Below are 21,179 nucleotides of genomic sequence, written 5' to 3'. Positions count from 1 at the left end.
AAGTCAGTTTAGGGAGAATTAGCAATATTGAGTCTTCCAATCCATGAATACAATATGTTTCTATATTTATTTAGGTCTTCTTCGATCTCTTCAATTCGTGCCTTGATAAGGCATAAATTTTAATGTCACTACATAAATGGGTTGGTTATTTAACTAAGGTCACACCTTGTAGTAGAGTTAGCATTCTGAACAAAGTTCTATCTGCCTCCAGAGCCATGATTCTTTCCACTAAACCATACAGTCTCATAAATAGACTTTTTTTTTTTAACCAAAATTGTACTTCTTTGGCACATTTTTAAAATACACAATTTTCCCCTGAGATAAAATTTCTTTAGCTTTTGATTTTCAATATTTTGACCATGATTAAGATTAAAGTAGGAAAATATTAATAGTATGCTGCTGCTGTTGCTAAGTCGCTTCAGTCGTGTCCAACTGTGTGTGACCTCAGAGACGGAAGCCCACCAGGCTCCCCTGTCCCTCAGATTCTCCAGGCAAGAACACTGGGGTGGGTTGCCATTTCCTTCTCCAATGCATGAAAGTGAAAAGTGAAAGTGAAGTCACTCAGTCGTGTCCAACTCTTAGCGACCCCAAGGACTGCAGCCTACCAGGCTCCTCCGTCCATGGGATTTTCCAAGCAAGAGTACTGGAGTGAGGTGCCATTGCCTTCTCCAACTAATAGTATGCTGTTAAGCAAAAAAAAAAAAAAAGTCAAAATTGAATCTACTATATGATAAAATACATATATAGAAAGACTATATCAAAACATATTAGAATGTTTAATGATTCTGACTTATGGACCTATAGTTTATTATTCTTCTCTTTATATCTATCAGGCTTCCCTCATAGCTCAGTTGGTAAAGAATCTGCCTGCAATGCAGGAGACCCTGGGTCAGGAAGATCTGCTAGAGAAGGGATAGGCTACCCACTCCACTATTCTTGGGCTTCCCTTGTGACTCAGCTGGTAAAGAATCCACCTGCAATATGGGAGACTCTGGGTTGGGAAGATGCTCTGGAGAAGGGAAGGGCTACCCACTCCAGCATTCTGGCCTGGAGAATTCTATGGATTGTATAGTCCATGGGGTCACAAAGAGTTGGACATGACTGAATGACTTTCACTTTTATATCTATCAGCATATCAAAATATTCTACAAAGAGCAAATATTACTTCTGTTACCTAAAGTAACACATGAAGACATGCTTACTGCATAAAATTCACACGAAAATAAGATATTTATACTTACCTTTCATCCTCCATTCTACTTCATTTTCCTAATGTATTGTTTGATGTATATTCTTTAAGAACTTTTCCTATATACTTAGTTTCAGTATTGTTTGGTCTATATTAGAACACATCACATACACTGACTTGCTATTCGCTCTTCTCCTTTAGCTGTATGTTTTGCAGACCTTACACTTCAATACATATAATTCTTCCTCATTCTTTTGGTGTCCTCACAGGATGTACTATAACTTATTTACCTATTACTATTCTAATGAGAACTTAGACTATCTCCTATTTATGCTATTCATCAAGGTTGAAATAGATATTCATTTATTCTACTTCTATGAGAATTTTATTTTTGTCTCTTAACCTAGGGAAAAATCATATACAAAATGGTATTATGCTGAACTATTTAGAAAAAGTAATGCATCCATGTTTGATATATTCCTGAAGGGTTGTATGCAAATTAAATTACATTTTACGTGTAGTAGGTGAAGTAGATAATTAAAAGAAACTTGCACAAATATGGCATGATCTGGTGCTAAAAGCATACACTGAAATAAACTTTCTACAAGGTGGTTTGTGTAAAGTGAAAGTGTCAGTTGCTCAGCCATGTCTGACTCTTTGTTTGGTCCTCTACAAAGTGTGACTACCTCTCAACCTAGGAGTTCAATGATTTATCCAAAGGATGATAACATAATAAAAAGAAACTGCATAAAGGATAATCATCACTGTGTTCTTAATTGTATGAAGGAGGAACAGGTCACAGAGCAGCAGGAATGCATCCTTGTGTCACATGAACAGGGTTATATAATGAATCTAGATGGCTGGACAGTACTCACCACAATGGTACTCTTAACAGTAGCTAACATTTACCTTTGTATTTTTTTTTATTGAGATAAAATTCATGTATCATAAATTTGAAATATTTTTTTCTGTGTTCTTTCTTTTTCAATATTGTTTTGGCTATAATGGGTCCCTTGCATTTCCATATAAATTTTAAAATCCACTCGTCAATTGTTGCCAAAAAAAAAGAGAGAGGTAGTTAGGATTTTGATAGGGGTTGCATTGAATCTATATAGATCAATTTGAAGAGCACTGCCATCTTAAAAATATGAAGTCTTACAAATCTATGGATACAAGGTGTCTTTCCTTTTATTTGGTATGTTAATTTCTTTAAAAAATGTTTTATAGTTTCCAGTGTACAAGTCTTACACTTCTTTTATTTTTTTATTTATTCCCAAGTATTTTATTATTTTTGATGCTACTGGTAAATAGAATTGTTTTCATTTTTGGGTTGTTCATTGCTTGCATATAGAAATAGAACTGATTTTGATATCTTAGTATCCTGCAACCTTTGCTGAATTACTTGATGCCTTTTCTTTTTTTTTTTTTTTTAGGATTTCCTGTATAAAAGATTGTATCATCTGCAAGTGGTGCTAGTGGTAAAGACCCCTCTTGCCAGCGTAGCAGCGTTAAGGGATATGTGATTTGGGAGAATGGCATTGAAACATGTATACTATCATGTAAGAAATGAATCGCTAGTCTAGGTTCGATACAGGATACAGGATGCTTGGGGCTGGTGCACTGGGATGACCCAGAGAGATGATATGGGGACAGTGGTGGGAGGGGGGTTCAGGGTTGGGAACTCATGTATACCTGCGGTGGATTCATGTCAATGTATGGCAAAACCAATACAGGATTGTAAAGTAAAAAAATAAAATTTAAAAAAAGAAAAAAGAAATTTGGGTTTGATCCCTGGATGGAGAATATTCCCTGGAGGAGAGCATAGCAGCCCACTCCAGTATTCTTGCCTAGAGAAACCAAGGACAGTGAAGCCTGGTGGACTTCATCCATAGGGTTACAAAGAGTTGGAAGCAACTTAGCACACATGCACACAAATAATTTTTTTTTTTCCTTTCCAATCTGGATTTTTTAAAAATTACATTCTTGCCTTATTGCTCTGGCTAAAATTTCCAGTGCAGCGTTGAATAGAACAAACATCCTTATTCTGTTCTTGATCTTAGAGGAAAAGCTCTCCATCTTTCACCATACAGTCTGATATTATTTATGGGTTAGGAAAATTACCTTCTATTCCTAGTTTATTGTCTTTATCTTAAAAGGGTATTGAATTTTATCAAAAGCTTTAACTGAAGTTATTGATATAATCATGTGGATTTTCTCCCTGATTCTATTACTATGTATTAATACACATTGATTGATTTTCCTATGTGGAACAAACCTTGCATTCCTCAGGTAAATCCTATTTAGTCATGGTGTACAATCTTTCTACATGCTACTGTATTTAGTTTGCTAGTATTTTGCTGAGGACTTTTGTATCTAGTATTAGTCTATAATTTTCTTGTGCCATTTGTCTCTGATTTTGGCAACAGGGTAATAATAGCCTCTTGGAAAGAGCTGGGAGATATCCCTCTGTTTCCATTTTTTGGAGTAATTTATGAAGAATTGATTTTAACTCTTCTTCAAATGTTTGGTAGAAATCACCAGTGAAGCTATATGGTCCTCGGCATCTCTTTGTGAAAAGGTTTTGATTGCTAATTCAATATCTTTTGTTGTCACAGATCTATTCAGGTTTTTTATTTCTTCAAGTCAATTTTGGTAATTTGTGTATTTCTAGGAATTTGTCCATTTTATCTACATAATCTAACTTTTTGGCATATAGTTGTTCATAGCAGTCCCTTATAATTCTTTTCATTTATAATGTTGGTGGTAATGTCCCTCCTCTTATTCCTCATTTTAATAACTTGGATCTTCCCTGTTTTACATTTGGTCAGTCTAGCTAATAGCCAATTTTGCTGAAAATTTTTGGTGTTCCTTGATTTACTCTACTGTTTTTCTACTATTTCATTTACTTCTACTTTGCTCGTTAATATTTCCTTCCTTCTGTTTGCTTTGGGTTTAGTTTACTCTTATTCCAGTTATTTAAAATAGAAGATTAAGTTATTCATTTGAGTTCTTTCTTCTTTTCAACATAAAAACCCACAGCCATGAGTTCATCTCTAAACAATAGGTTATATGTATGTGTGGGCTCTGTCGTGTCTGACTCTTTGCAACCCTATGGGAATTTTTCAGGCAAGAATACTGGAGTGGGTTGTCACTTTGTACTCTAGGGGATCTTCCTGACTCAGGGATCAAACTCACATCTTTTGCATCTCCTGTACTGCAGGCAGATTCTTTACCACTGTGCCACCTGGGAAGTGGAACAATGGGTTAGCTGTATTCCAACAGTAGTTCATTCTAAATAGGAGAATGTCAACTTTTTTACCTTCTCTTGTTCTTTTGGGCATAATTTGAAATTGTTTAAGGGTATGATATTTCCAAAAACAATAGAATCACATTTGAAAATAAGTCTGAGGGAATTTCTGTTGTAATATGAATACTCTTCTCCATTTTTCCATTTTCAAGTTCTGTTTTGTATTTTGGGAGAGAGTTATTAAAAGAAAAGCATAATTATTTTGGCAATTCATGACAAATATATTTTAGCCCCTTGGTGCTCAGATGGTACAAAATCTGCCTGCAACACAGGGGACCCGGGTTTGATCCCTGGGTTGGGAAGATCTCCTGGAGAATGGAGTGGCTACCCACTCCAGTATTCTTGCCTGGAGAATTTCATGGACAGAGAAGCCATGGGTTTGCGAAGAGTTGGACATGACTGAGAGACTAACACATTTTATATATTAAAAAAAAAACAAAAACAAAAAACAAGAAATGCATGTTACTACAGCTAGTCTCTAGGTAATGACACCAAAGGTTACTCTTCTTTCTTTCACCTAATTTCTGTATTAAAAATTTTTGTTTATAATGAAAAAATTGGGGAACTTCCCTGGCAGTCCAGTGGCTAAGACTCCACATCTGCTATGCAGGGGCCCCAGGTTTGGTCCCTGGTCAGGGAACTAGATTCCAGACTCCATAATTGCATGCCACAGCTAAAGATCCCACATCGGAATGTACATTGATACAGCCACTATGGAAGACAGTATGGAGAGTCCTTAAAAAACTAGGAATAAAACCATCATATGATCCAGTAATACCACTTCTGGGCGTATACTCTGAAGAAACCAAAACTGAAAAAGACACATGTACCCCAGTGTTCACTGCAGCACTGTTTACAATAGCTAGGACACGGAAGCAACCTAGATGTCCACTGCCAGATGAATGGATAAAGAAGAATACAATGGAATACTGCTCAGCCATAAAAAGGAACATATCTGAGTCAGTTCTAATGACGTGGATGAACCTAGAGCCTATTATACAGAGTGAAGTAAGTCAAAGAGAAAAACAAATATTGTATATTAACACATATATATGGAATCTACAAGGATGGTACTGACGAATCTGTTTGCAGAGCAGCATTGGAGACACAGATATAGAGAACAGACTTACAGACAAGGGTGGGGGAGAAGAGGGAGAGGGCGAAATAAATGGAGAAAGCAGCATGGATGTATATACACCAACGTATGTAAATACATAGCCGATGGGAATTTGCTGTATGACTCAGGGGCTCTCTAATAACTTAGAGGGGTAGGAATGGGCAGGAGGTGGGAGGGAGATTCAAGAGGGAGGGGACATAAGTATATCTATGGTTAATTCATGTCAGTGTATGACAGAAATCAAACCAATATTGTAAAGCAATCATCAATCAACTAAAAATAAATAAATATTAAAAAAATAAAGATCCCACATACCACAATAAAGCAAAAAAATCCCACATGTCACAAAAAGATTAAAGATCCTGTGTACTGCAACTAAGACCCAGTGCAAAAAATGAGTAGTTTTTATGGAAAAATTTTAATTTGCTAAACTGTAAAATATTTTTACAAAGAATTTTCCTTGTGACTTGCTGCGTTCCTTTCAAACCTTTTGCTCCCTTGTTACCTGGCAGTGCTTGTCATGATATAAACCAACATGTCTTAAGGAGGCAAATTCATTTATGCTAATACTGGTGAAGTAGCAATGTGCAGAGATTAAAAACATATGACATTCAAGAAGTTCTGATGGCTGAAGATGAAAGATATGATTCTCACTATGTAAGTGGGGGTTTTAGTTACCTGTCTCTACTTATGCAGTGTCAATAAAATGATCCTCTAATATTGAAGCTGCTGCTGCTGCTGCTAAGTCGCTTCAGTCGTGTCCGACTCAGTGTGACCCCATAGATGGCAGCCCACCAGACTCCCCCATTCCTGGGATTCTCCAGGCAAGAACATTGGAGTGGGTTGCCATTTCCTTCTCCAATGCATGAAAGTGAAAAGTGAAAGTGAAGTCGCTCAGTTGTGTCCGACTCTTAGTGACCCCATGGACTGCAGCCCACCAGGCTCCTCTGTCCATGGGATTTTCCAGGCAAGAGTACTAGAGTGGGGTACCATTGCTTTCTCCGAATATTGAAGCTAGCATCTGCCTATGACTGCTAAAACTGAGGGTCCTCACAGACCAATGAGGCTATAATACAGGATAGAAAGAGAATTTCCCATGTATAAAGAATAAGGGGAGGGCACAATTTCACCCAGGATGAAATAAAACTATCCAAAAAGGAAAGTACTAGCAGAATAGCTTACCTGGAAAAAGCAATTGCACCAAAGTAACTCATCCATACCCTCAATGCTGACCAAAGCACCTGCGCTTCAGGAAACAAAGTACTCCATGGGTCAAACCTGATATGGACACAGTTAGAAGGATGAGCACATAGGCTTGAGCTCTGGGTGGCTGAGAAACAAGAGAGAAAGTGGTAAGTGGACTGGAATACTAAGAAGATAATAAGAGAACCTGAAGAAAACCAGAGCAAAACAATACAACAAATACCCAAAACTAATTCAAGAAAGCCTTCCCGAAATAAAAAACCATTTCAAGCTACATACTGAAAGAATACATCATAAAACTGTGTGGATCACAATAAACTGTGGAAAATTCTGAAAGAGATGGGAATACAGACCACCTGACCTGCCTCTTGAGAAATCTGTATGCAGGTCAGGAAGTAACAGTTAGAACTGGACATGGAACAACAGACTGGTTCCAAATAGGAAAAGGAGTCCGTCAAGGCTGTATATTGTCACCCTGCTTATTTAATTCATATGCAGAGTACATCATGAGAAATGCTGGGCTGGTGGAAGCACAAGCTGGAATCAAGATTGTCAGTAGAAATATCAATAACCTCAGATATGCAGATGACACCACCGTTTTGGCAGAAAGTGAAGAAGAACTAAAGAGCCTCTTGATGAAAGTGAGAGAGGAGAGTGAAAAAGTTGGCTTAAAGCTTAACATTCAGAAAACTAAGATCATGGCATCTGGTCCCATCACTTCATGGGAAATAGATGGGGAAACAGTGGCTAACTTTATTTTTCTGGACTCCAAAATCACTGCAGATGATGACTGCAGCCATGAAATTAAAAGATGCTTACTCCTTAGAAGGAAAGTTATGACCAACCTAGACAGCATATTAAAAAGCAGAGACATCACTTTGTCAACAAAGGTCAGTCTAGTCAAGGCTATGGTTTTTCCAGTGGTCGTGTATGGATGTGAGAGTTGGACTATAAAGAAAGCTGAGTGCGGAAGAACTGATGCTTTTGAACTGTGGTGTTGGAGAAGACTCTTGAGAGTCTCTTGGACTGCAAGGAGATCCAACCAGTCCATCCTAAAGGAGATCAGTCCTGGGTGTTCATTGGAGGGACTGATGTTGAAGCTGAAACTCCAATGCTTTGGCCACTTGATGCGAAGAGCTGACTCATTGGAAAAGACCCTGATGCTGGGAAAGATTGAGGGCAGGAGGAGAAGGGTATGACAGAGGATGAGATGGTTGGATGGCATCACCAATTCAATGGACATGGGTTTGGGTGGACTCTGGGAGTTGGTGATGGACAGGGAGGCCTGGTGTGCTGCGGTTCATGGGGTTGCAAAGAGTCAGACATGACTGAGTGACTGAAATGAACTGAACTGAACCTGAAAATCTGAACCCAGAACAACCAATATCAAGGCATATACTATAATAAATTACTGGAAAAAGTCTCTGGGCATCTAGGCAAAAAGCTGGTTTCTTCAAAGAAAATAAGTTAAAAATCATCAGTCTCTTTGAAAGCGACACTTTATGACACATATCTGTGCAGATAAAAAAGGAGGAAAACATTTAAGATACACAAAATAGAAAATTCAAGTGAAGGATTTTTATATCCCGCAAAACTAAATTTCAAGTGTAAAGGACACAAATCAACTTTATTAGTAATAAGCAAGAAGTCAGGGAATATTATTTGCATGAGCACTTCCTAAGGAATATTATCTGGAGCTTAATTTATGCTTCAATAAGAATAGTAATTAGAATACAGTGAACCATATCAAATATGTTTAAGGACATAAAGTCACAATAATATTTTTTTTTAAACTAACCACATTTTGAGGTTAAGGATAGAAAATTTCTTATTATGAGAACTGGTAAACAAAGGTAAAAATCAAACATTTGTCCAAACTTTTGAAAAGAAATGAATCACTAAGTAACCATATAAAGGTAAATATCTCTTTACAAAAACATTTCAACAAATAAATTAAAAAGAAGTAATAGAATCACAATAGCACTATTTTGCAATCACAAATTAATATCCTCGGCAATGAGCACCAACAGCTGCAAGAAATAAAGAGAACAGAAATAAAGGGACAGTCAGACATTACAAGCCTCTGACGAAAGCATACAACATCTACAGTTTGCCAAGGACATTAAAAGTAAATCTGATCGAGCCTCTAGATACAACTGCCAATGTGCAGGAAGTATATAAGACAGAGGAGCATGCCCAGTTGTATCAAAAGTTTGGAATCAGCAAATTCCAGGTTTGGAGACTCTCTATGAGTCATGGGAATATTATTTTCCATGGGTCATGGGTTTTCAAAGGATAAACTGTAAAAGAAATGAAGTGATAGAGAACCTGTTAATTAAAAGAAGCCAATTTTAAGGACTTCCCTGGCACCTGAGTGGTTAAGACTCCACAATTACACTGCATGAAATGTGAGTTCGATCCCAGGTCAGGGAACTAAGATTCCACATGCCACACTGCACAACCAAAAAAAAAAAAAAGATTAAAAGGAGTGATTTTACTATCCTGGGGAAAAGACCAGAGCACTCTCCTTCAAAGGGTCATTCTAGAGGATCCTGTTCAGTGGAGGGGAACTATCAGTTACGGATCACAATTCTGATTCCTTCACATTCACCTGCAAATTCCCCTTTAGTCCTTACAACAAAAGGACTAAAATATATATATATATACATATACATATTTTTTTTTTTTTTGAGGAAGCAGAGGCATTTATTCCTTCCTGCCTCCCCCGTGGGAAGCCAGGGTCCACCAGGCAAGTACCCCTGGGTGCTCAATGTCTGCCAATATCTGCCTGCAAGTCTTGGCAGTAGCTCTGGGGTAGCCTGTAGTAGACTCGGGTCTTCTCCACGGCCCTGGCTGCCAGCAGCACTGCCCACATAGATGCATAGTGGCCTTGGCCAGGGCTGTGTTCCACTGTGACCGTGGCCCAGGGGGAGGCTGCCAGCAGCTGGACCATGACTCCAGCAGGACTCTGGCCCAGAGGCCCAACCTGCAGCTGGAAGGACACAGGTTGCCAGAGGCCCTGGCACAGCTCCAGCATATCTGTGAGCAGCTGTTCCCCATGGCCACTGCCCAGCACTTCCTTGGGCCAGCCTGGTGCCACTGTCACATGGGGGAACACCTCGGCCACAGCTATAAGCAACTCCCTGCCAGCCACGGAGCCAGGGACCATGAAACTCCTGTGGGAGGCTGTGGTCCCAACCCCCACAGGCCTAGACAGGTGGCCAAGGGCGCACGGGGTGGCCAGCGTGGCTAGGGATGGCTGCAGGGTGGTGAGCTCTGTTATGCGCAAATGCAGGCCCCAGCGTCCAGGGCGTATGGCCAGCTGCTGCAGGCAGGACTCAAGCATCAGGGCATGGCCATCTGGGGCGTGGACGATGGGCACGGGATGCCCAGCTGCAGGCTTCTGAAGGCCCACGTCCAGCAGGATCATGCCCTCTCAGTCTGGGAGCCGCACTGTTGCTGTGCTTCCATAGCCCTGGATGTCAGGAACCAGTCACTCCACTCTCAGACCCTCGTCTCCAGGGTTTTGGAGAGCAGGGATCAGGCTGCCCCTGGCGTAGTACCTTTGCTTCCGTGAGGTACGGCAAGCTGCTTGAATTGAGACAGGAGAGGCTCAAAGAAGTCATAGCAGACTTGGTGCGTGGCAGTGTTGTCCCGGATATAGAGGAGGCGATCCACTGTCGCGGGGTCCAAGGCAGACTGCTGCATTGTCAGGCTGTACCTGTCAGATTGGCTCAGCAGCCAGCTGAGGCGGGGCCGGGCGGCCCTAGCCATGACAAGCCACATGGAGAAGGTCACCTTCTGTGGCACTGCTCCCACCAGCTCCTGCATCTTCTCCACCGTGGTCTGGGTGTATGTCCCATTTGGAAACAAGGGCAGGTAGATGGTAGTCCAGCCTGGAGACAGGGTTGTCTCAAGATACTTCCCCTGGACCAAGGCCAGGAACTGTGTGGCCTCTATTGGTCTCAGTTGACCTCTATTGGTTTGACCCTGTTGGGACCCCTCAGGATGTTGGCATTGATCCACACAGGCCTTCAAACTTTCCCCTCCTCTGTCAGCCACCGCAGGAGGTCCAGGGCGGGGCCCACAGCCTTGATGCTCTCAAAGTCTAGTTTGATGCCCTTCTTGGAAGAGGCCAGCACAGCCTCCAGCCGCTGCTCTCAGGTGTTGTCACTGTAGATGGCTGGGGGGTGCACCATGATGGGGACCCCTGTCTGGTCGACTGTGTCACACCCTTCTGTTGTGACATCTGATTCCAGGACCATGACGCTGCTGCTGAGGGCAGCCTTCATCTGCTCTTTGCTGTTGGCAGCGTGGTACCAGGTGACCAGCAGGCCGTCCCTTTGGCTGAGCTGACCCAAACTTAGCAGGCAGCCCAGCATGTCTGCATCAGAGCAGCAGGTCCCATCCTGTTCATAGGCTGGCAGGACGATGCACTTCTGCAGTGAGAAGCCCAGGATCATTGCAACGGCAAACACTAGGACCGTACTGACGCCGCTAACAATGGCCCACTTCCAGCGCCCCTTCTTGTTGGCCATAGTGACCCTCTGAGAGGAATACCCCTCAAAGGGCAGAGTCTCCTGAGGCTCTGAGAGCTGGGATCCAGGACAACTAAAATACATTTTAACCCCATTTCATAGATAGTGATATGGAAGATAAGAGAGACTAACCAAACTGTAAAATCTCTTAAGTAGAAGGGCAAAAATGTGTAATGAGGTTTCACCTGAAAACCATTTGTCTTATCTTTTGCATCAACATAGGCTTCCCAGGTGGTTCAAGTGGTAAAGAATCTGCCTGACACTGCAGAAGACGCAGGTTCCATCCCTGAGTCAAGAATATCCCCTGGAGTAGGAAATGGCCACCCACTCCAGTATTCTTGCCTGGGAAATTCCATGGATGGAGGAGATAGGTAGGCTACAGTCCATGGGGTGGCAAACAAGTCAGACATGACTTAGCAACTAAACAACAACAACAGTGCTAATAAAAAAAGAAAAGAATTCCATTCGCAATAATATCAAGAAGATTAAATGCTTAGGACTAGATTTAACAAAAAAGCATAAGACCCATATACTATATTTAAGTCAAATCATTATGTTGGACACCTTAAACTTATACAATGCTGTATATCACTTATATCTCAATGAAGCTGGAAGAAAAAACTATAAAATATTGCTAAGAGAAATTTTAAAAGATTAAAATAAAAGGAGAGACATTTCATACTCATGGATTAGAAGACTTCCTCTTCTTAAATGGCAATTCTTCCCCAAATTGATCAATAGATTCAGTGCAAGCGAACCAAAATCCCAGCTGCCTTTTTTTTGCAGAAATTGACAATCTGATCCTAAAACTCATATACAAATTCAAAAGACCCAGAACAGAATTGCTTCAAACAATTTTGAAAAAAAACAAAATTGGACTTGCAGTTATCAATTTCACAATAAATTCTAAATCTACAGAAATCAAGAGAGTGTACTGGTATAAATATATATATATGAGACTTCCCTGGTGGCTCAGTGATTGACAACAATCTGTCTGTCAATGCAGGGGACATGGCTTTAATACCTGGTCCAAGAAGATTCCACATGGAATCTATATGTAACTAAGCCTGCGAGCCACAGCTTCTAAAGTCCTCACCCTAGAGGCCCATGCTCCACAAAAAAAAAGCCACTGCAATGAGAAGCCCACACGCCACAACTAGAGAGTAGCCTCGCTCGCCACAACTATAGAAAACTGGTAGGTAGCAAGAAAGACCTGGAACAGCCAAATAAAAATGTTTTAATGGATATATAAATCAATGGAACAGAACTGAGAGTCCAAAAATAAACTCTTAACATTTACGGTCAGCTGATTTTCAAAAAGGTGCCAGAATAACTTAATGGGGAAAGAATATTAGTTTCAACAAGTGCTGCTGGGACAATTGAATATTAACAAGCAAAAAAGATGAATTTAGGTCCTCACTTCACAACATTCATTAAAAAATAGCTCAAAATGAATTAAAGATCTAAATGTAAGAGCCAAAACTATAAAATTTTTAGAAGAAACCAGGAGAAAACCCTCATGACCTTGGGTTAGTCGAAAAGTCCTTAGATATCACACAAAAGCGACAATCCATAAAAGAAAAATTTGATAAACTGCTTAAACTGGAATCCTTGTTCACTGTTGTTGGGAATGTACAATGATATTGCCATTATGGAAAACACTATAGCAGTTCCTCAAAAAAGTAAAACTAGTGTGCTACATGACACAGCAATCCCACTTCTGGGTATATATCCAGAAGAATGGAAAGCAGAGTTCCCAAGAGATATTTGCACACCCATGTTCACAGCAGCACACACTCAGGTGTCCATCAGTGAGTGAACAGATAAGCGCAATGTAGTATATATATGCAATGGGATACGATTTCTGAAAGGAAGGCCCAGGAGCTGCTGAGCTATGGTTATGGCTCAGCCTCCCACGAGACTACAGTCAGGACGCCAGGCAGGCTATATTCCTCTGCATAGTGTACAGGACGGGAGCACCCCCTTCCAGGCCTGGAGGACCCCCATCCAGGACCAGAGGACCCCCTCCCAGCACGGCCCCTTCACAGCTGGGTTCCACAGAGCAAACAACCCAGGACAGAGCGGTTGAAGCTACACTGTGACCCAGTCTTGGAAGTCAAATACCATCACTTCTGGCACATTCTATTAATCAGCAGCAAGTCAGGTAGTACAACCTACACTTAAGGGCAGGGGGAATAAGACTCTACATTTTGAAGGAGGAAGATTAAAGAATTTGTACCCAGATTTTAAAACCACCATAGAAGTCAGATTTACTGAGTGAGCACCATTTCTGTAGAGTATAGAGGGGTAATGCAGTAAATGGCAAGGCCTTCTGACTTAGAATAGTCAAAAGTTTAAGCAGTATAGAATAAATATGGAGCAGAAAATCCAACTGATTTTTAAAGTGGATCATTATCCAGAAGTGTTGAGGACTGATATGATGTTGATAATGACATTAATCTGCTGGAATGACAAGGAAATCTTTGGAAAATGAAAACTAAACGGTATCAGGTTGAAAGAGAACATTCAGTTCAGTTCAGTCACTCAGTAGTGTCTGACTCTTTGTGACCCCATGGACTACATGCCAGGATTCCCTGTCCATCATCAACTCCCAGAGTGTGTGCAAACTCATGTCCGTTGAGTCGTTGATGCCATTCAACCATCTCATCCTCTGTCACCCTCTTCTCCTTTTGCATTTCAATCTCTCCCAACAATAGGTCTTTTCTAATAAGTTGACTCTTTGCATCAGGTGGCCAAAGTATTGGAGTTTCAGCTTCAGCATCAGTCCTTCCAATGAATATGCAGGACTGATTTCCTTTAGGATGGACTGGTTGGATCTCCTTGCAGTACAAGGGACTCTCAAAAGTCTTCTCCAACACCACAGATCAAAAGCATCAATTCTTTAGTGCTCAGCTTTCTTTATAGTCCAATTCTCACATCCATACAGGACTACTTGGAAGAGAACATTATAACCTAAAATATTCAGAGGAAACAACTGAAGCAAATGTGGACAGCAACTTGAAGGTTCTTCAACCTCAGAGATGGAGGATCCAGGGAAATAGGAATGAGACTTTGCTGAGGCAACTACTAAAATAATCTTCCCCAGATTTTGCAAAGCAACTAGCAGTAGAGACCTCTGCTTCTGGTAAGGACAGTGAGTGTAAGTGAGCCACAGAGGCAGGGCGCTGCAGTGCCTATGGTAGTAATGTGGTCGTCCCTGGTCCCAGAAGACTGGACACTAATATCGACCATCCAGGCTGGTTTCCATAGTGTAGAGGTTATCATATCTGCCTCACTAATACGTCTGGCAGCAAATTCAAACTCTCCTGAAATTCCTGGCAACAAGATAAGATACACAGATCTAGCACTCACATGTGGACTAACAGGGAACTTCAAAAATCAAAATGAACACCTAACCCAAGAATTACACAACATTTGAGAAACATTCTAACATCAAAACTGATAAACACGACATCTCACAAAAGACAGACATTAACACTTAAGGAAACAGAACTAATGGAGCAAACAGAACAAGACATGTCTCTTCTCTCCGCTAACTGAAGGTGAAGAGACTGGCTCTCAACGTCCTATAGCTAGCTACACCTGAGCCTCAGCCAGGAACTTCACTAGCCAAGAATTTGCCTCTCTTTTACTCTGATTCTATTGTGACAATCTCCCTTATGGCAAAGGATGACTAAGGGTTTAGTCATCTAAATGGAAAAACAGTTACATACTGGATAAAAACACACGGCTTTAAATATCAAAATATTTTCCCAGCATACCAAACAAAGACTGTGTTATGTATGCTACAAAGTTAATGTAACAAATGGTAGAATTCAAGATGAAAAGCGCTAAAAGGGACAAACAGTAATATTTCATATCAATACAAGAACAATTAACAAAGAACAAAGTGGCACTGAATTTTTATTTATCTCACATTAGACCTTGTAAAAATATAAAACAAAATCTAATAGAAACATTAGACTTCTGAGTTATGATGATAAATTTTCTTTCAGTACCTAATACAACAAGCAATAAGTGGTATACACACACAAACACACATACACACTTTTACACACACTCCATCAACACTGGCCAAATAAGATTGGTGGCCAAGAAAATAACCAGAATTGTCTGCAGCAAATAGAGAAGTCCAACTTAGCTGAGCTCCTACTTTCAACCTCATCTCTCAGCAGCCTTACTGATGAATTAATAAGATCCCGAAAATTATTGCTAATGCCATCAAACCTGGAATGATCCAACCTGAGTAAGAATCCTTATCTTTTGCCCCTTCTGACTAAGAAGTAGTACATACAGGTCCTAGAGTTATTAATGGGACTGACTCTAAAACAAAAGGGAAAGTTTCAGAATTACCCACTAAACTGGGGAAATGTCCCAGAGAAGAGGAAATTCAAGTGGACGATAAACTTTGCAAAGATTGTTTTAAAGACCACTGACCAAAGACCTTCAGAAACATGTGCTGCACTGTGGATAGTTGCTCAGTCATGTCCAACTCTCTGAGACCCCATGGACTATACCCGGCCAGGCTCCTCTGTCCATGGGGATTCTCCAGGCAAGAATACTAGAGTGGGCTGCCACCGTGCCCTCCTCCAGGGAATCTTTCCAACCCAGGGATCGAACCCAGGTCTCCCACATTGCAGGTGGATTGTTTACCATCATATTCGTAGTTAAAAACAAGAAAAGGTTTCTTTACCTCGCTGCCTCAAAGGAGAAAGTTCTCCAGAGGAACTATAGGCCTCAACAAGAGGATTGGAAGGGGCTTCTCACAGAACTTGCACTTGTGCTGGGTTATTCCAGAAAAGTTAAAGAAGTGGAGACCAGTTACGGATTGAAGGTTGTCAAGAAACTGGGGCAATTTAGTAGCTGGATAGATTCATAATTTTTATCTAGCAAATAGCACTAAAGCAAGGCTAAAGTTGTCATTGGTAAAAGAGCAGCTGTCACTCAGGCTAGGCAGAATGGGGGGATGTTTTATTGTTTCTATGGTTGCAAAGTGGTCTTGTCTCTCTCATTCCAGATATGTCAGAGTGGCCTTGTGTACAGCTTATTTAGATTCTAGGAAGTATTATGTAAGTTCCTTTGGGAACACCATGGCCTAGATGCTAACTGCCAGTGAGGAAGATTTACACTCTCTCAAGATGATAAACCTCACTAACAATAAAGGAAATGCAAATTACAGCAACTAACACCTTTTTTTCACACATCAGATTTTCAAAACTAGAAAGCAGTAACACTCAGTTTTAAGGGAAATGTATGGAAATAAGTTTTCTCACTAGATATAGTATGACTTGTTAATTTTTTGAAAATTCTTATTGTGGAGAATTTCAAACATATAAAAAAGAAGATCATGATGTAATAGACTCCCATTATACGAGCTTCAACAACTATCAAGTCACAACCACTCTTTTTTTTTTAAATTTTTTTTATTTTTTTTTTTTTTGTCACAACCACTCTTATTTCATCCATCCTTTCATTCACTTCTCTCCCTCCAGCAATTTTCTGAAGTATTTCATCCATAAATATTTCCTTTTGTGTCTATACCATTAGCAAATCTAAAAAATTACAAAAATTACTCAATTTAATGAAATATCTAGTCAGTGCTTGAATTTCCAATTGTCTTACAAATGTCATACTGACTTTCATAGTTTATGTAAATTGAGATTCAAAGAAGGTCCACACACAGCTTTTTATTTATTTATTTATATTTAACTTTGTTTATTTTAATTGGAGGCTAATTACTTTACAATATTGTATTGGTTTTGTCATACATCAACATGAATCTGCCACAGGTGTACATGTGTTCCCCATCCTGAACCCCTCTCCTACCTCCCTCCCCGTACCATCCCTCTGGCTCATCCCAGTGCACCAGCCCCAAGCATCCTGTATCCTGCATCTAACCTGGACTGGCGATTCATTTTTTATATGACATTATACATGTTTCAATGCCATTCTCCCAAATCATCCCACCCTCTCCCTCTCCCAGAGAGTCCAAAAGACTGTTCTATACATCTGTGTCTCTTTTGCTGTCTTGCATACAGGGTTATCATTACTGTCTTTCTAAATTCCATATATATGCATTAGTATACTGTATTGGTGTTTTTCTTTCTGGCTTCCTTCACTCTGTATAATAGGCTCCAGTTTCATCCACCTCATTAGAACCGATTCAAATGTATTCTTTTTAATGGCTGAGTAATACTCCATTGTGTATATGTACCACAGCTTTCTCATCCATTTACCTGCTGATGGACATCTAGGTTGCTTCCATGTCCTGGCTATTATAAACAGTGCTGCGATGAACATTGGGGTACACATGTCTCCTTCAATTCTGGTTTCCTTGGTGTGTATGCCCAGCAGTGGGATTGCTGGGTCATAAGGCAGTTCCATTTCCAGTTTTTTAAGGAATCTCCACCCCGTTCTTCATAGTGGCTGTACTAGTTTGCATTCCTGCCAACAGTGTAAGAGGGTTCCCTTTTCTCCACACCTTCTCCAGCATTTATTGCTTGTAGACTTTTGGATCGCAGCCATTCTGACTGGTGTGAAATGGTACCTCATTGTGATTTTGATTTGCATTTCTCTGATAATGAGCGATGTTGAGCATCTTTTCATGTGTTTGTTAGCCATCTGTATGTCTTCTTTGGAGAAATGTATATTTAGTTCTTTGGCCCATTTTTTGATTGGGTCATTTATTTTTCTGGAATTGAGCTGCAGGAGTTGCTTGTATATTTTTGATATTCACACACAGCTTTTTAAAGTAATATGGCCTTATATATTAAAAACAAAAAATATACATATCATTTGATCTAATAGTTCCAGTTCTAACCATCTAAGGATGAACCTATGAGAATATCTATTGTGGCATTATTTATAATGACAAAAAACTTGAAAACAACTTTCATTTCCACCAATGGAAGAAGAGTAAATTAATGTATCCATGAATAGAAACTATGTTGCTATTTTAAAAAATCAAGTTGAATCTACAGCTCCTACTCTGGTGGACTACCCTGATAAATTAAGTAGAAAGGAGATAACTAAGAAATATATATGACTTATGATTTTATTATCTCATTTTTGGAAAACCAAATGATAAACTCACAATCTTCCATGTATTTTATGTATTTATTTGCACATATCTATATCTATATTAGATGTTTAAATGGTTATGGAGAAAAATGTGTGGGCTCATATACCTGGGCAAATGACATAGGTTACGTGATGACTGTCAAGAAAGAGTGCATAGGCAAAATAAAATAAGGATAAAATCAGATTAAAACGGGGAAAACTATTTACGGTACATGTTAAATGAAATGTAGAAACCAAAACGCTAGTAGTAATAACATTACAAATGAGGATGTAAAACTGAATGTAGTGGTAACAAGGACTAAGGAAAACTTAAATGAAGTCATAGATTTTCATCTTGGAGTTTCTGCCAAGTAAGTAATGCTGGAAAAAAGAAAAACATTAATGTTTTATATGTATGTATATGTATATATCCTCATGTAATCAAATAAATCCATATTTGATCAATAATGAGAACAAACCAATTTTTGTCCAATTGATTGTATCTGTCAATACAAATGCAGAAAACATCTGTTCAGATAATTATGTTGTATGACATTGTGTTAATAACTTCATTCTTTACTAACTCAAGGCAGCCCACCCAAGCAATCTCAGAATACCTAGTTTAATGCAGTTAAAATTAAAAATCTCCATAACTCCTATAAGACTGAGGCTGGCACTGTGGTCATTAATACAATTTGGCCTAAATTGGTATTCTAATCCAGTTATTACTCAAATCAGAAATGTAAAGTTTCCAAAGAATTGATGCTTTTGAACTGTGGTGTTGGAGAAGACTCTTGAGAGTCCCTTGGACTGCAAGGAGATCCAACCAGTCCATTCTAAAGGAGATCAGTCCTGGGTGTTCATTGGAAGGACGGATGCTGAAGCTGAAACTCCAATACTTTGGACACCTCATGTGAAAGAGTTGACTCATTGGAAAAAACCCTGATAATGGGGGGGGATTGTGGGCAGGAGGAGAAGGGGACGAAAGAGGATGAGATGGCTGGATGGTATCACCAACTCGATGCACATGAGTTTGGGTGGACTCCAGGAGTTGGTAATGGACAGGGAGGCCTGGCTTGCTGCGATTCATGGGGTTGCAAACAGTCAGACACGACTGAGTGACTGAATTGAACTGAACTGAAAGTTTCTTCACTCTATATTTTCTACCACACTTAACATTAATTAACATGTTAGCTACAAAGACAGGATTTAAGTAATTCATCCTCCACCAAATAGTCTCCTGCATTCTTCTAATTTAATAGGTTGGTTTGTGCAGTTTCTTTTGAACTCTGCTTCCCCAGGAGTCCACTAGTGCCATAGGTAACTGACTTAACTCTCCCACTACTTCTCTCTATTCAGTTTAAATTCATGAACTACCACAATGTTAAATGTTCCTTCAAACATTAAAATCAGATTAAAACATGGAAATCAGACAATATCAAACTCAGACAATTGTAAACTCAGACAATTGTACCAACTCAGACAATTGTAAACAGAAATTTAAAGCCAACATAAAAACTGCCTGGCCATAAAATGATTCAGAATGTGCTAACAATTTTTAAACACTATTATTCAATTTAAAATTACAAAACTGTTATAGCTTTTTTCTTTTTTTCTCCATAGGATTTATAGACTCCCAAGAGGTCTGTAAATAGAGAAACACAAATAGAGAAGGAGATTTGGGATTTTTTTTAGAAGCTTACTAATGAAAGCAATTAAGATAATAACATCAATTAGACTAATAGTTCAACCCTAATTTAGAGCTGATTAGCCTTACACTTCGGAGAAGGCAATGGCAACCCACTCCAGTAATCTTGCTTGGAAAATCCCATGGACGGAGGAGCCTGGTAGGCTGCAGTCCATGGGGTTGCTAAGAGTTGGACACGACTGAGTGACTTCACTTTTACTTTTCACTTTCACGCATTGGAGAAGGAAATGGCAACCCACTCCAGTGTTCTTGCCTGGAGAATCCCAGGGACAGGGGAGCCTGGTGGTTGCCATCTATGGGTCGCACAGGGTCGGACACAACTGAAGTGACTTAGCAGCAGCCTGACACTTAGGAGAAACTGTTTCATTCCTCTTCTTTTCTCCCACGTGCACTTTTCTCCCATCAAACAATGGTGTTTTGAAAATTTTGACAAATACTTTGGCTGTAAAAAAGGAATTCCATTTCTAAAAATCTAACTTAAAGAGATACTTGGTACAGATAAGTATGTCAGTATAAGAATGCTTGAAACTGCAGTGTAATGTTGTAAATGCCCTAAGTGTTCATCGTTAGGTAGTTGAATAAATCATAAAATAATGTAATGCTTTGCCTTAGGTATTCATACAAATTCTACTGATAACTATTTTTTTAATATATATTATCAGCATTTCTTTTTTAAAAATTTATTTATTTTAATTGGAGGCTAATTACTTTACAATATTGTAGTGGTTTTGCCATACATTGACATGAATCAGCCATGAGGGTACATGTGTTCCCCATCCTGAACCCCCTCCCACCTCCCTCCCCATCCCATCCCTCTGGGTCATCCCAGTGCACCAGCCCTGAACACCCTGTCTCATGATTTAAACCTGGACTGGCAATCTGTTTCACATATGATAATAAACATGTTTCAACGCTATTCTCTCAAATCATCCCACTCTTGCCTTCTCCCACAGAATCCAAAAGTCTGTTCTTTACATCTATGTCTCTTTTGCTGTCTCACATATAGGATCATCATTACCATCTTTATAAATTCCATA

The 21,179-nt window shown here is 39.7% G+C and overlaps 1 pseudogene; it reads right to left on the bottom strand.

Annotated features, from left to right (window-relative positions):
- Positions 1-9,583: 9,583 nt before the first annotated feature.
- On the bottom strand, positions 9,584-11,354 carry LOC101103239 (protein FAM151A-like; annotated as a pseudogene).
- Between the last annotated feature and the right edge of the window lie 9,825 nt (positions 11,355-21,179).

This window comes from Ovis aries, chromosome 7, assembly GCF_016772045.2.
Source record: "Ovis aries strain OAR_USU_Benz2616 breed Rambouillet chromosome 7, ARS-UI_Ramb_v3.0, whole genome shotgun sequence".
Classification (NCBI taxonomy): domain Eukaryota; kingdom Metazoa; phylum Chordata; class Mammalia; order Artiodactyla; family Bovidae; genus Ovis; species Ovis aries.
This window is presented reverse-complemented; position numbering and strand designations above follow the sequence as displayed.